Source organism: Scyliorhinus torazame, chromosome 5, assembly GCF_047496885.1.
Source record: "Scyliorhinus torazame isolate Kashiwa2021f chromosome 5, sScyTor2.1, whole genome shotgun sequence".
NCBI classification, from domain to species: Eukaryota; Metazoa; Chordata; class Chondrichthyes; order Carcharhiniformes; family Scyliorhinidae; genus Scyliorhinus; species Scyliorhinus torazame.
In genome coordinates this window covers 34,263,002-34,279,576 of record NC_092711.1, presented here as the reverse complement: position 1 = coordinate 34,279,576, position 16,575 = coordinate 34,263,002, and positions in this window count along the sequence as shown.

The following is a 16,575-nucleotide window of genomic DNA, read 5'->3' as shown; positions in this document are numbered from 1 at the left end:
AACACAACCTCCAGAAACCCATCCACATCACGTCCACTAACTTCCCAATAACATAACCTCCAGAAACACATCCTCAACACCTCCGCTAACCCCTCAATAATGCAACTGCCAGAAACACATCCACATCACCTCCACTAGCTTCCCAATAACATAACCCCCAGAAACACATCCTCATCAACCCAACTAACTTCCCAATAACACAACCTCCAGAAACACATCCTCATCACCTCCACTAACTTCCCAATGACACAACCTCCAGAAACACATCTTCATCACCTCCACTAACTTCCCAATAACACAACCACCAGAACCACAACGTCATCACCACCACTTACTTCCCAATGACACAACCTCCAGAAACATATCCACATCACCTCCATTAACTCCCCAATAACAAAATCTCGAGAAATCCATTCTCATCACATCCACCGTGTTCCTAATGACCCAAACCCCAGAAACCCATCCTGATCCCCTCCACTAACTTCCCAATAACACCAACTCAAGAAACGCATCCACATTTCCTCCACTAACTTCCCAATAACACATCCTCCAGAAACAAATCCTCATCAACTCCACTAACTTCCCACTAACACCAACTCCAGAAACACAGCTTCATCAACTCCACTAACTCCTCAATTACAGAACCGCTAGAATTCGAACCACTTCACCTCCACTAGCTTCCCAATAATTCAACCTCCAGAAACACGTCCTCATCACCTCCACTAACTTCCCAATAACACAACCTCCAGAAACACGTCCTCATCACCTCCACTAACTTCCCAATAAAACAACCTCCAGAAACATGTCCTCATCACCTCCAATAATCTCCCAATAATACAACCTCCAGAAACCCATCCACATCACGTCCACTAACTTCCCAATAACATAACCTCCAGAAACACGTGCTCATCACTTCCACTAACTTCCCAATAACACAACCTACAGAAACACATACACATCACGTCCACTACGTCCCAATAACATAATCTCATGAAACACATCCTCATCACCTCCACTAACTTCCCAATAACAAAACATCCAGAAACCCATCCTCATCAACTCCACTATCTTCCCAATAACACCACCTCCAGAAACCCATCCACATCACCTCCACTATATCCCAATAACACAACCACCAGAACCACATCGTCATCACCACCACTAACTTCACAATAACACAACCTCGAGAAGCACATCCTCATCACCTCCACTTACTTCCCAATAACACCACCTCCAGAAACCCATCCACATCACCTCCACTATATCCCAATAACACAACCACCAGAACCACATCGTAATCACCACCACTAACTTCACAATAACACAACCTCGAGAAGCACATCCTCATCACCTCCACTAACTTCCAAATAACACAACCTCCAGAAACACATCCTCATCACCTCCACTAACTTCCCAATGACACAACCTCCAGAAATACATCCTCATCAACCCAACTAACCCCAATAACACAACCTCCAGAAACACATTCTCATCACCTCCACTAACTTCCCAATAACACAACCTCCAGAAACACATCCTCATCACCTCCACAAACTTCCCAATCACACAACCTCCAGAAACCCATCCACATCACCTCCACTAACTTCCCAATAACACAACCTCCAGAAACATGTTCACATCACCTCCACTAACTCCCCAATAACACCAACTCCAGAAACACATCCACATTTCCTCCACTAACTTCCCAATAACACAACTTGCAGGAACACATCCTCATCAACTCAACTAACTTCCCAATAACACAACCAGCAGGAACACATCCTCATCAACTCCAGTAACTTACCAATAACACCAACTCCAGAAACACATCCTCATCAACTCCACTAACTCCTCAATTACAGAACCACCAGAAATCGAACCACTTCACCTCCACTAGCTTCCCAATAATTCAACCTCCAGAAACACGTCCTCATCACCTCCACTAACTTCCCCATAACACAACCTCCAGAAACACGTCCTCATCACCTCCAATAGATTCCCAATAACACAACCTCCAGAAACACGTCCTCATCACCTCCACTAACTTCCCAATAACACAAGCTCCAGAAACACATCCTCATCAACTCCACTAAGTTCCCAATAACACAACCACCAGAACCACATTAACATCACCTCCACTAACTTCACAATAACACGACCTCCAGAAATACATCAACATCACCTCCATTAACTTCCCAATAACTCAAACTCCAGAAACTCGTCCTCATCACCTCCACTAACGTCCCAATAACACAACCTCCAGAAACACATCCTCATCACCTCTACTAACTTCCCAATGACACAACCTCCAGAAACACATCCTCATCACCTCCACTAACTTCCCAATAACACAACCACCAGAACCACATCGTCATCCCCACCACTAACTTCCCAATGACACAACCTCCAAAAACATATCCACATCACCTCCATTAACTCCCCAATAACAAAATCTCGAGAAATCCATTCTCATCACATCCACCATGTTCCTAATGACCCAAACCCCAGAAACCCATCCTGATCCCCTCCACTAACTTCCCAATAACACCAACTCAAGAAACACATCCACTTTTCCTCCACTAACTTCCCAATAACACAACCTCCAGAAACACATCCTCATCAACTCCACTAACTTCCCAATAACACCAACTCCAGAAACACAGCCTCATCAACTCCACTAACTCCTCAATTACAGAACCACTAGAATTCGAACCACTTCCCCTCCACTAGCTTCCCAATAATTCAACCTCCAGAAACACGTCCTCATCACCTCCACTAACTTCCCAATAACACAACCTCCAGAAACACGTCCTCATCACCTCCACTAACTTCCCAATAAAACAACCTCCAGAAACATGTCCTCATCACCTCCAATAACCTCCCAATAACACAACCTCCAGAAACCCATCCACATCACGTCCACTAACTTCCCAATAACATAACCTCCAGAAACACATCCTCAACACCTCCGCTAACCCCTCAATAATGCAACTGCCAGAAACACATCCACATCACCTCCACTAGCTTCCCAATAACATAACCCCCAGAAACACATCCTCATCAACCCAACTAACCTCCCAATAACACAACCTCCAGAAACACATCCTCATCACCTCCACTAACTTCCCAATGACACAACCTCCAGAAACACATCCTCATCACCTCCACTAACTTCCCAATAACACAACCACCAGAACCACAACGTCATCACCACCACTTACTTCCCAATGACACAACCTCCAGAAACATATCCACATCACCTCCATTAACTCCCCAATAACAAAATCTCGAGAAATCCATTCTCATCACATCCACCATGTTCCTAATGACCCAAACCCCAGAAACCCATCCTGATCCCCTCCACTAACTTCCCAATAACACCAACTCAAGAAACGCATCCACATTTCCTCCACTAACTTCCCAATAACACAACCTCCAGAAACAAATCCTCATCAACTCCACTAACTTCCCAATAACACCAACTCCAGAAACACAGCTTCATCAACTCCACTAACTCCTCAATTACAGAACCACTAGAATTCGAACCACTTCACCTCCACTAGCTTCCCAATAATTCAACCTCCAGAAACACGTCCTCATCACCTCCACTAACTTTCCAATAACACAACCTCCAGAAACACGACCTCATCACCTCCACTAACTTCCCAATAAAACTACCTCCAGAAACATGTCCTCATCACCTCCAATAATCTCCCAATAATACAACCTCCAGAAACCCATCCACATCACGTCCACTAACTTCCCAATAACATAACCTCCAGAAACACGTCCTCATCACTTCCACTAACTTCCCAATAACACAACCTACAGAAACACATACACATCACGTCCACTACGTCCCAATAACATAATCTCATGAAACACATCCTCATCACCTCCACTAACTTCCCAATAACAAAACATCCAGAAACCCATCCTCATCAACTCCACTATCTTCCCAATAACACCACCTCCAGAAACCCATCCACATCACCTCCACTATATCCCAATAACACAACCACCAGAACCACATCGTCATCACCACCACTAACTTCACAATAACACAACCTCGAGAAGCACATCCTCATCACCTCCACTAACTTCCCAATAACACCACCTCCAGAAACCCATCCACATCACCTCCACTATATCCCAATAACACAACCACCAGAACCACATCGTCATCACCACCACTAACTTCACAATAACACAACCTCGAGAAGCACATCCTCATCACCTCCACTAACTTCCAAATAACACAACCTCCAGAAACACATCCTCATCACCTCCACTAACTTCCCAATAACACAACCTCCAGAAATACATCCTCATCAACCCAACTAACCCCAATAACACAACCTCCAGAAACACATTCTCATCACCTCCACTAACTTCCCAATAACACAACCTCCAGAAACACATCCTCATCACCTCCACAAACTTCCCAATCACACAACCTCCAGAAACCCATCCACATCACCTCCACTAACTTCCCAATAACACAACCTCCAGAAACATGTTCACATCACCTCCACTAACTCCCCAATAACACCAACTCCAGAAACACATCCACATTTCCTCCACTAACTTCCCAATAACACAACTTGCAGGAACACATCCTCATCAACTCAACTAACTTCCCAATAACACAACCAGCAGGAACACATCCTCATCAACTCCAGTAACTTACCAATAACACCAACTCCAGAAACACATCCTCATCAACTCCACTAACTCCTCAATTACAGAACCACCAGAAATCGAACCACTTCACCTCCACTAGCTTCCCAATAATTCAACCTCCAGAAACACGTCCTCATCACCTCCACTAACTTCCCCATAACACAACCTCCAGAAACACGTCCTCATCACCTCCAATAGATTCACAATAACACGACCTCCAGAAATACATCAACATCACCTCCATTAACTTCCCAATAACTCAAACTCCAGAAACTCGTCCTCATCACCTCCACTAACGTCCCAATAACACAACCTCCAGAAACACATCCTCAACACCTCCACTAACTTCCCAATAACACAACCTCCAGAAACACATCCTGATCACCTCCACTAACTTCCCAATAACACAACCTCCAGAAACACGTCCTCATCACCTCCACTCATGTCCCAATAACACAACCTGCAGAAACACATCCTCATAACCTCCATTAACCTCCCAATCACACAACCTCCATTAACACATTCACATCACCTCCACTAACTTCCCAATAACACAACCACCAGAACCACATCGTCATCACCACCACTAACTTCCCAATGACACAACCTCCAGAAGCACATCCACATCACCTCCATTAACCGCCCAATAACACAACCTCCAGAAACACATCCACATCACCTCCATTAACTCCCCAATAACACAACCTTCAGAAACACATCCTCATCACCTCCACTAACTTCCCAATAACACAACCTCCAGAAACACATCCTCATCACCTACACTAGCTTCCCAATAACACAACCTCCACAAACACATCCTCATCACCTACACTAACTTCCCAATAACACAACCTCCAGAAACATGTTCACATAACCTTCATTAACCTCCAAATCACACAACCTCCATTAACACATTCACATCACCTCCACTAACTTCCCAATAACACAAGCACCAGAACCACATACTCATCACCTCCACCATCTTCCCAATAACACAACCTCCAGAATCACATCCACATCACCTCCACCATCTTCCCAATAACACAACCAGCAGAACCACATCCTCATCACCTCCACTAACTTCCCAATAACACAACCTCCAGAAACACATCCATATTTCCTCCACTAACCTCCCAATAACACAAACCTGCAGGAACACATACTCATCAACTCCACTAACTTCCCAACAACACGAAAGTCCAGAAACACATCCTCATCAACTCCACTAACTCCTCAATTACAGAACCACCAGAAATCGAACCACTTCACCTCCACTAGCTTCCCAATAATTAAACCTCCAGAAACACGTCCTCATCACCTCCACTAACTTCCCAATAACACAACCTCCAGAAACACGTCCTCATCACCTCCTCTAACTTCCCATTAACACAACCTCCAGAAACACGTCCTCATCACCTCCAATAACTTCCCAATAACACAACCTCCAGAAACACGTCCTCATCACCTCCACTAACTTCCCAATAACACAACCTCCAGAAACACGTCCTCATCACCTCCATTAACCTCCCAATAACACAACCTCCAGAAACACATCCTCATCAACTCCACTAAGTTCCCAATAACACAACCACCAGAACCACATCCTCATCACCTCCACTAACTTCCCAATAACACAACCTCCAGAAACACATCCTCATCAACCCAACTAACCCAAATAACACAACCTCCAGAAACACATCCTCATCACCTCCACTAACTTGCCAATAACACAACCTCCAGAAACACATCCTCAACAACCCAACTAACCCCAATAACACAACCTCCAGAAACACATCCTCATCACCTCCACTAACTTCCCAATAACACAACCACCAGAACCACATCCTCATCACCTCCACTAACTTCCCAATAATACAACCTCCAGAAACACATCCTCATCAACCCAAATAACCCCAATAACACAACCTCCAGAAACACATCCTCATCACCTCAACTAACTTCCCAATAACACAACTTCCAGAAACCCATCCACATCACCTCCACTAACTTCCCAATAACCCCAACCTCCAGAATCACATCCACATCACCTCCACTAACCTCCCAATAACACAATCTCCAGAAACACATCCTCATATCCTCCATTAACCTCCCAATCACACAACCTCCATTAACACATTCACATCACCTCCACTAACTTCCCAATAACAAAACCACCAGAACCACATCTTCATCACCACCACGAACTTCACAATAACACACCCTCCAGAAACACATCCACATCACCTCCATTAACTCCCCAATAACAAAATCTCGAGAAATCCATTCTCATCACATCCACCATCTTCCTAATGACCCAAACGCCAGAACCACATCCTCATCACCTCCACTAACTTCCCAATAACACAACCTCCAGAAACACATCCTCATCACTTCCAATAACTTCCCAATAACACATCGTCATCACCACCACTAACTTCACAATCACACAACCTCCAGAAACCCATCCTCATCACCTCCACTAACTTCCCAATAACACAACCTACACAAACCCATCGACATCACCTCCACTAACTTCCCAATAACACAACCTCCAGAAACACACCCTCATCACCTCCACTAACTTCCCAATAACACAACCTCCAGAAACACATCCTCATCACCTCCACTAACTTCCCAATAACACATCCTCCAGAAACACATCCTCATCAACCCAACTAACCCCAATAACACAACCTCCAGAAACCCATCATCATCACCTCCACTAACTTCCCAATAACACAACTTCCAGAAACACATCCTCATCACCTCCACTAACTTCCCAATAACCCCAACCTCCAGAATCACATCCACATCACCTCCACTAACCTCCCAATAACACAATCTCCAGAAACACATCCTCATATCCTCCATTAACCTCCCAATCACACAACCTCCATTAACACATTCACATCACCTCCACTAACTTCCCAATAACACAACCCCCAGAAACACATCCGCATCACCACCACTAACTTCCCAATAACACAACCACCAGAACCACATCCTCGTCACCTCCACTAACTTACCAATAACACAACCTCCAGAAACCCATCCTCATCACCTCCATTAACTTACCAATAACACAACCTCCAGAAACCAATCCACATCACCTCCACTACGTTCCCAATAACACAACCACCAGAACCACATCGTCATCACCACCACTAACTTCACAATAACACAACCTCCAGAAACACATCCTCATCACCTCCACTAACTTCCCAATAACACAACCTCCAGAAACACATCCTCATCGCCTCCACTAACCTCCCAATAACACCATCTCCAGAAACACATCCTCATAACCTCCATTAACCTCCCAATCACACAACCTCCATTAACACATTCACATCACCTCCACTAACTTCCCAATAACACAACCACCAGAACCACATCGTTATCACCACCACTAACTTCCCAATGACACAACCTCCAGAAACACATCCACATCACCTCCATTAACTCCCCAATAACAAAATCTCGAGAAATCCATTCTCATCACATCCACCATCTTCCTAATGACCCAAACCCCAGAACCACATCCTCATCACCACCACTAACTTCACAATCACACAACCTCCAGAAACCCATCCTCATCACCTCCACTAACTTCCCAATAACACAACCTACACAAACCCATCCTCATCACCTCCACTAACTTCCCAATAACACAACCTCCAGAAACACATCCTCATCACCTCCACAAACTTCCCAATAACACAACCTCCAGAAACACAACCTCATCACCTCCACTAACTTCCCAATAACACAACCTCCAGAAGCACATCCTCATCAACCCAACTAACCCCAATAACACAACCTCCAGAAACATGTTCACATCACCTCCACTAACATCCCAACAACACAACCTCCAGAAACACATCCTCATCACCTCCACTAACTTCCCAATAACACAACCTCCAGAAACACGTACTCATCACCTCCACTAACTTCACAATAACACGACCTCCAGAAATACATCAACATCACCTCCATTAACTTCCCAATAACTCTAACTCCAGATACTCGTCCTCATCACCTCCACTAACGTCCCAATAACACAACCTCCAGAAACACATCCTCATCACCTCCACTAACTTGCCAATAACACAACCTCCAGAAACACATCCACATCACCACCACTAACTTCCCAATAACACAACCTCCAGAAACACATCCTCAACACCTCCACTAACTTCCTAATAACACAACCTCCAGAAACACATCCTGATCACCTCCACTAACTTCCCAATAACACAACCTCCAGAAACACGTCCTCATCACCTCCACTAATGTCCCAATAACACAACCTGCAGAAACACATCCTCATAACCTCCATGAACCTCCCAATCACACAACCTCCATTAACACATTCACATCACCTCCACTAACTTCCCAATAACACAACCACCATAACCACATCGTCATCACCACCACTAACTTCCCAATGACACAACCTCCAGAAGCACATCCACATCACCTCCATTAACCTCCCAATAACACAACCTCCAGAAACACATCCACATCACCTCCATTAACTCCCCAATAACACAACCTTCAGAAACACATCCTCATCACCTCCACTAACTTCCCAATAACACAACCTCCAGAAATACATTCACATCACCTCCACTAACCTCCAAATAACACAACCTCCAGAAACACATTCACATCACCTCCACTAACCTCCCAATAACACAACCTCCAGAAACACATCCTCATCACCTCCACTAACTTCCCAATAACACAACCCCCAGAAACACATCCTCATCAACCCAACTAACTTCCCAATAACACAACCTCCAGAAACACATCCTTATCACCTCCACTAAATTCCCAATGACACAACCTCCAGAAACACATCCACATCACCTCCATTAACTCCCCAATAACACAACCTTCAGAAACACATCCTCATCACCTCCACTAACTTCCCAATAACACAACCTCCAGAAATACATTCACATCACCTCCACTAACCTCCAAATAACACAACCTCCAGAAACACATTCACATCACCTCCACTAACCTCCCAATAACACAACCTCCAGAAACACATCCTCATCACCTCCACTAACTTACCAATAACACAACCCCCAGAAACACATCCTCATCAACCCAACTAACTTCCCAATAACACAACCTCCAGAAACACATCCTTATCACCTCCACTAAATTCCCAATGACACAACCTCCAGAAACACATCCTCATCACCTCCACTAACTTCCCAATAACACAACCACCATAACCACATCGTCATCACCACCACTAACTTCCCAATGACACAACCTCCAGAAGCACATCCACATCACCTCCATTAACCTCCCAATAACACAACCTCCAGAAACACATCCACATCACCTCCATTAACTCCCCAATAACACAACCTTCAGAAACACATCCTCATCACCTCCACTAACTTCCCAATAACACAACCTCCAGAAACACATCCTCATCACCTCCATTAACCGCCCAATAACACAACCTCCAGAAACACATCCACATCCGCTCCATTAACTCCCCAATAACACAACCTTCAGAAACACATCCTCATCACCTCCACTGACTTCCCAATAACACAACCTCCAGAAATACATTCACATCACCTCCACTAACCTCCCAATAACACAACCTCCAGAAACACATTCACATCACCTCCACTAACCTCCCAATAACACAACCTCCAGAAACACATCCTCATCACCTCCACTAACTTCCCAATAACACAACCCCCAGAAACACATCCTCATCAACCCAACTAACTTCCCAATAACACAACCTCCAGAAACACATCCTCATCACCTCCACTAACTTCCCAATGACACAACCTCCAGAAACACATCCTCATCACCTCCACTAACTTCCCAATAACACAACCACCAGAACCACATCGTCATCACCACCACTAACTTACCAATGACACATCCTCCAGAAACATATCCACATCACCTCCATTAACTCCCCAATAACAAAATCTCGAGAAATCCATTCTCATCACATCCACCATGTTCCTAATGACCCAAACCCCAGAAACCCATCCTGATCCCCTCCACTAACTTCCCAATAACACCAACCCAAGAAACACATCCACATTTCCTCCACTAACTTCCCAATAACACAACCTCCAGAAACACATCCTCATCAACTCCACTAACTTCCCAATAACACCAACTCCAGAAACACAGCCTCATCAACTCCACTAACTCCTCCATTACAGAACCACTAGAATTCGAACCACTTCACCTCCACTAGCTTCCCAATAATTCAACCTCCAGAAACACGTCCTCATCACCTCCACTAACTTCCCAATAACAGAACCTCCAGAAACACGTCCTCATCACCTCCACTAACTTCCCAATAAAAAAACATCCAGAAACACATCCTCAACACCTCCGCTAACCCCTCAATAATCCAACTGCCAGAAACACATCCACATCACCTCCACTAACTTCCCAATAACATAACCTCCAGAATCACATCCTCATCACCTCCACTAACTTCCCAATAACATAACCTCCAGAAACACATCCTCAACACCTCCACTAACTTCCCAATAACAAAACCTCCAGAAACACATCCTCATCACCTCCACTAACCTCCCAATAACAGAACCACCAGAAACACATCCTCATCACCTCCACTAACTCCTCAAGAACACACCCTCCAGATACACATCCTCATCACCTCCATTAACCTCCCAATAACACAACCACCAGAAACACATCCTCATCACCTCCACTAACTCCTCATGAACACAACCTCCAGATACACATCCTCATCACCTCCACTAACATCCCAATAACACAACCTCCAGAAACACATCCTCACCACCTCCACTAACTCCTCAAGAACACACCCTCCAGATACACATCCTCATCACCTCCATTAACCTCCCAATAACACAACCACCAGAAACACATTCTCTTCACCTCCACTAACTCCTCAAGAACACACCCTCCAGATACACATCCTCATCACCTCCATTAACCTCCCAATAACACAACCACCAGAAACACATCCTCATCACCTCCACTAACTTCTCATGAACACAACCTCCAGAAACACAACCTCATCTCCTCCACTAACTTTCCAATAACACAACCTTCAGAAACACATCCTCATCACCTCCACTAACTTCCCAATAACACAACCTCCAGAAACACATTCACATCAACTACACTAACCTCCCAATTACACAACCACCAGAACCACATCGTCATCACCACCACTAACTTCACAATAACACAACCTCCAGAAACACATCCTCATCACCTCCACTAACTTCCCAATCACACAACCTCCAGAAACCCATCCACATCACCTCCACAAACTTACCAATAACACAACCTCCAGGTTGGGTTACCCTCAGGAGGGTTTCCTGACACAGTTTGTTGACAGGCCAACAAGAGGCGAGGCCACATTGGATTTGGTTTTGGGTAATGAACCAGGCCAGGTGTTGGATTTGGAGGTAGGTGAGCACTTTGGGGACAGTGACCACAATTCGGTGACGTTTACGTTAATGATGGAAAGGGATAAGTATACACCGCAGGGCAAGAGTTATAGCTGGGGGAAGGGCAATTATGATGCCATTAGACGTGACTTGGGGGGGATAAGGTGGAGAAGTAGGCTGCAAGTTTTGGACACACTGGACAAGTGGAGCTTGTTCAAGGATCAGCTACTGCGTGTTCTTGATAAGTATGTACCGGTCAGGCAAGGAGGAAGGTGCCGAGCGAGGGAACCGTGGTTTACCAAAGAAGTGGAATCTCTTGTTAAGAGGAAGAAGGAGGCCTATGTGAAGATGAGGTGTGAAGTTTCAGTTGGGGCGATGGATAGTTACAAGGTAGCGAGGAAGGATCTAAAGAGAGAGCTAAGACGAGCAAGGAGGGGACATGAGAAGTATTTGGCAGGAAGGATCAAGGAAAACCCAAAAGCTTTCTATAGGTATGTCAGGAATAAGCGAATGACTAGGGACAGAGTAGGACCAGTCAAGGACAGGGATGGGAAGTTGTGTGTAGAGTCTGAAGAGATAGGCGAGATACTAAATGAATATTTTTCGTCAGTATTCACTCAGGAAAAAGATAAGGTTGTGGAGGAGAATGCTGAGCTCCAGGTAAATAGATTAGATGGCATTGAGGTACGTAGGGAAGAGGTGTTGGCAATTCTGGACAGGCTGAAAATAGATAAGTCCCCGGGACCTGATGGGATTTATCCTAGGATTCTCTGGGAGGCCAGGGAAGAGATTGCTGGACCATTGGCTTTGATTTTTATGTCATCATTGGATACAGGAATAGTGCCAGAGGACTGGAGGATAGCAAATGTGGTCCCTTTGTTCAAAAAGGGGAGCAGAGACAACCCCGGCAACTATAGACCGGTGAGCCTCACGTCTGTAGTGGGTAAAGTCTTGGAGGGGATTATAAGGGACAAGATTTATAATCATCTAGATAGGAATAATATGATCAGGGATAGTCAGCATGGCTTTGTGAAGGGTAGGTCATGCCTCACAAACCTTATCGAGTTCTTTGAGAAGGTGACTGAACAGGTAGACGAGGGTAGAGCAGTTGATGTGGTGTATATGGATTTCAGCAAAGCGTTTGATAAGGTTCCCCACGGTAGGCTATTGCAGAAAATACGGAGGCTGGGGATTGAGGGTGATTTAGAGATGTGGATCAGAAATTGGCTAGCTGAAAGAAGACAGAGGGTGGTGGTTGATGGGAAATATTCAGGATGGAGTTCTGTCACAAGTGGAGTACCACAAGGATCTGTTCTGGGGCCGTTGCTGTTTGTCATTTTTATCAATGACCTAGAGGAAGGCGCAGAAGGGTGGGTGAGTAAATTTGCAGACGATACTAAAGTCGGTGGTGTTGTCGATAGTGTGGAAGGAAGTAGCAGGTTACAGAGGGATATAGATAAGCTGCAGTGCTGGGCTGAGAGGTGGCAAATGGAGTTTAATGTAGAGAAGTGTGAGGTGATTCACTTTGGAAGGAAAAACAGGAATGTGGAATATGTGGCTAATGGAAAAGTTCTTGAAAGTGTGGATGAGCAGAGGGATCTAGGTGTCCATGTACATAGATCCCTGAAAGTTGCCACCCAGGTTGATAGGGTGGTGAAGAAGGCCTATGGAGTGTTGGCCTTTATTGGTAGAGGGATTGAGTTCCGGAGTCAGGAGGTCATGTTGCAGCTGTACAGAACTCTGGTACGGCCGCATTTGGAGTATTGCGTACAGTTCTGGTCACCGCATTATAGGAAGGACGTGGAGGCTTTGGAACGGGTGCAGAGGAGATTTACCAGGATGTTGCCTGGTATGGAGGGAAAATCTTATGAGGAAAGGCTGATGGACTTGAGGTTGTTTTCGTTAGAGAGAAGAAGGTTAAGAGGAGACTTAATAGAGGCATACAAAATGATCAGAGGGTTAGATAGGGTGGACAGTGAGAGCCTTCTCCCGCGGCTGGAAATGGCTAGCACGAGGGGACATAGCCTTAAACTGAGGGGTAATAGGTATAGGACAGAGGTCAGGGGTAGGTTCTTTACGCAAAGAGTAGTGAGGCCGTGGAATGCCCTACCTGCTACAGTAGTGAACTCGCCAACATTAAGGGCATTTAAAAGTTTATTGGATAAACATATGGATGATAATGGTATAGTGTAGGTTAGATGGCTTTTGTTTCGGTGCAACATCGTTGGCCGAAGGGCCTGTACTGCGCTGTATTGTTCTATGTTCTATGTTCTACAACCTCCAGAAACATGTTCACATCACCTCCACTAACTTCCCAATAACACAACCTCCAGAAACACATCCTCATCACCTCCACTCACTAACTTCCCAATAACACAACCTCCAGAAACACATCCTCATCAACCCAACTAACCCCAATAACACAACCTCCAGAAACACATTCACATCACCTCCACTAACTTCCCAATAACACAACCACCAGAACCACATCGTCATCACCACCACTACCTTCACAATAACACAACCTCCAGAAACACATCCACATCACCTCCATTAACTCCCCAATAAAAAAATCTCGAGAAATCCATTCTCATCACATCCACCATCTTCCTAATGACCCAAACCCCAGAAACCAATCCTGATCCCCTCCACTAACTTCCCAATAACACCAACTCCAGAAACACATCCACATTTCCTCCACTAACTTTCCAATAACACAAACCTGCAGGAACACATCCTCATCAACTCCACTAACTTCCCAATAACACAACCTGCAGGAACACGTCCTCATCAACTCCGCTAACTTCCCAATAACACCAACTCCAGAAACACATCCTCATCACCTCCACTAACTTCCCAATAACACAAAACTCCAGAAACACATCCTCATCAACTCCACTAAATTCCCAATAACACAACCACCAGAACCACATCCTCATCAACTCCACTATCTTCCCAATAACACAACCACCAGAAACACGTCCTCATCACCTCCATTAACTTACCAATAAAACAACCTCCAGAAACATGTCCTCATCACCTGCAATAACCTCCCAATAACACAACCACCAGAAACCCATCCACATCACGTCCACTAACTTCCCAATAACACAACCACCAGAACCACATCGTCATCACCACCACTAACTTCACAATAACACAACCTCCAGAAACACGTCCTCATCACCTCCACTAACTTCCCAATAACACAATCTCCAGAAACACGTCCTCATCACCTCCATTAACTTACCAATAAAACAACCTCCAGAAACATGTCCTCATCACCTGCAATAACCTCCCAATAACACAACCACCAGAAACCCATCCACATCACGTCCACTAACTTCCCAATAACATAACCTCCAGAAACCCATCCTCATCAACTCCACTATCTTCCCAATAACACCACCTCCAGAAACCCATCCACATCACCTCCACTATATCCCAATAACACAACCACCAGAACCACATCGTCATCACCACCACTAACTTCACAATAACACAACCTCGAGAAGCACATCCTCATCACCTCCACTAACTTCCCAATAACACAACCTCCAGAAACATGTTCACATCACCTCCACTAACTTCCAAATAACACAACCTCCAGAAACACATCCTCATCACCTCCACTAACTTCCCAATAACACAACCTCCAGAAACACATCCTCATCAACCCAACTAACCCCAATAACACAACCTCCAGAAACACATTCTCATCACCTCCACTAACTTCCCAATAACACAACCTCCAGAAACACATCCTCATCACCTCCACTCACTAACTTCCCAATAACACAACCTCCAGAAATACATCCTCATCAACCCAACTAACCCCAATAACACAACCTCCAGAAACATATCCTCATCACCTCCACTAACTTCCCAATAACACAATCTCCAGAAACACATCCTCATAACCTCCATTATCCTCCCAATCACACAACCTCCATTAACACATTCACATTACCTCCACTAACTTCACAATAACAGAACCTCCAGAAACACATCCACATCACCTCCATTAACTCCCCAATAACAAAATCTCGAGAAATCCATTCTCATCACATCCACCATCTTCCTAATGACCCAAACCCCAGAAACCCACCCTGATCCCCTCCACTAACTCCCCAATAACACCAACTCCAGAAACACATCCACATTTCCTCCACTAACTTCCCAATAACACAACTTGCAGGAACACATCGTCATCAACTCAACTAACTTCCCAATAACACAACCAGCAGGAACACATCCTCATCAACTCCAGTAACTTACCAATAACACCAACTCCAGAAACACATCCTCATCAACTCCACTAACTCCTCAATTACAGAACCACCAGAAATCGAACCACTTCACCTCCACTAGCTTCCCAATAATTCAACCTCCAGAAACACGTCCTCATCACCTCCACTAACTTCCCCATAACACAACCTCC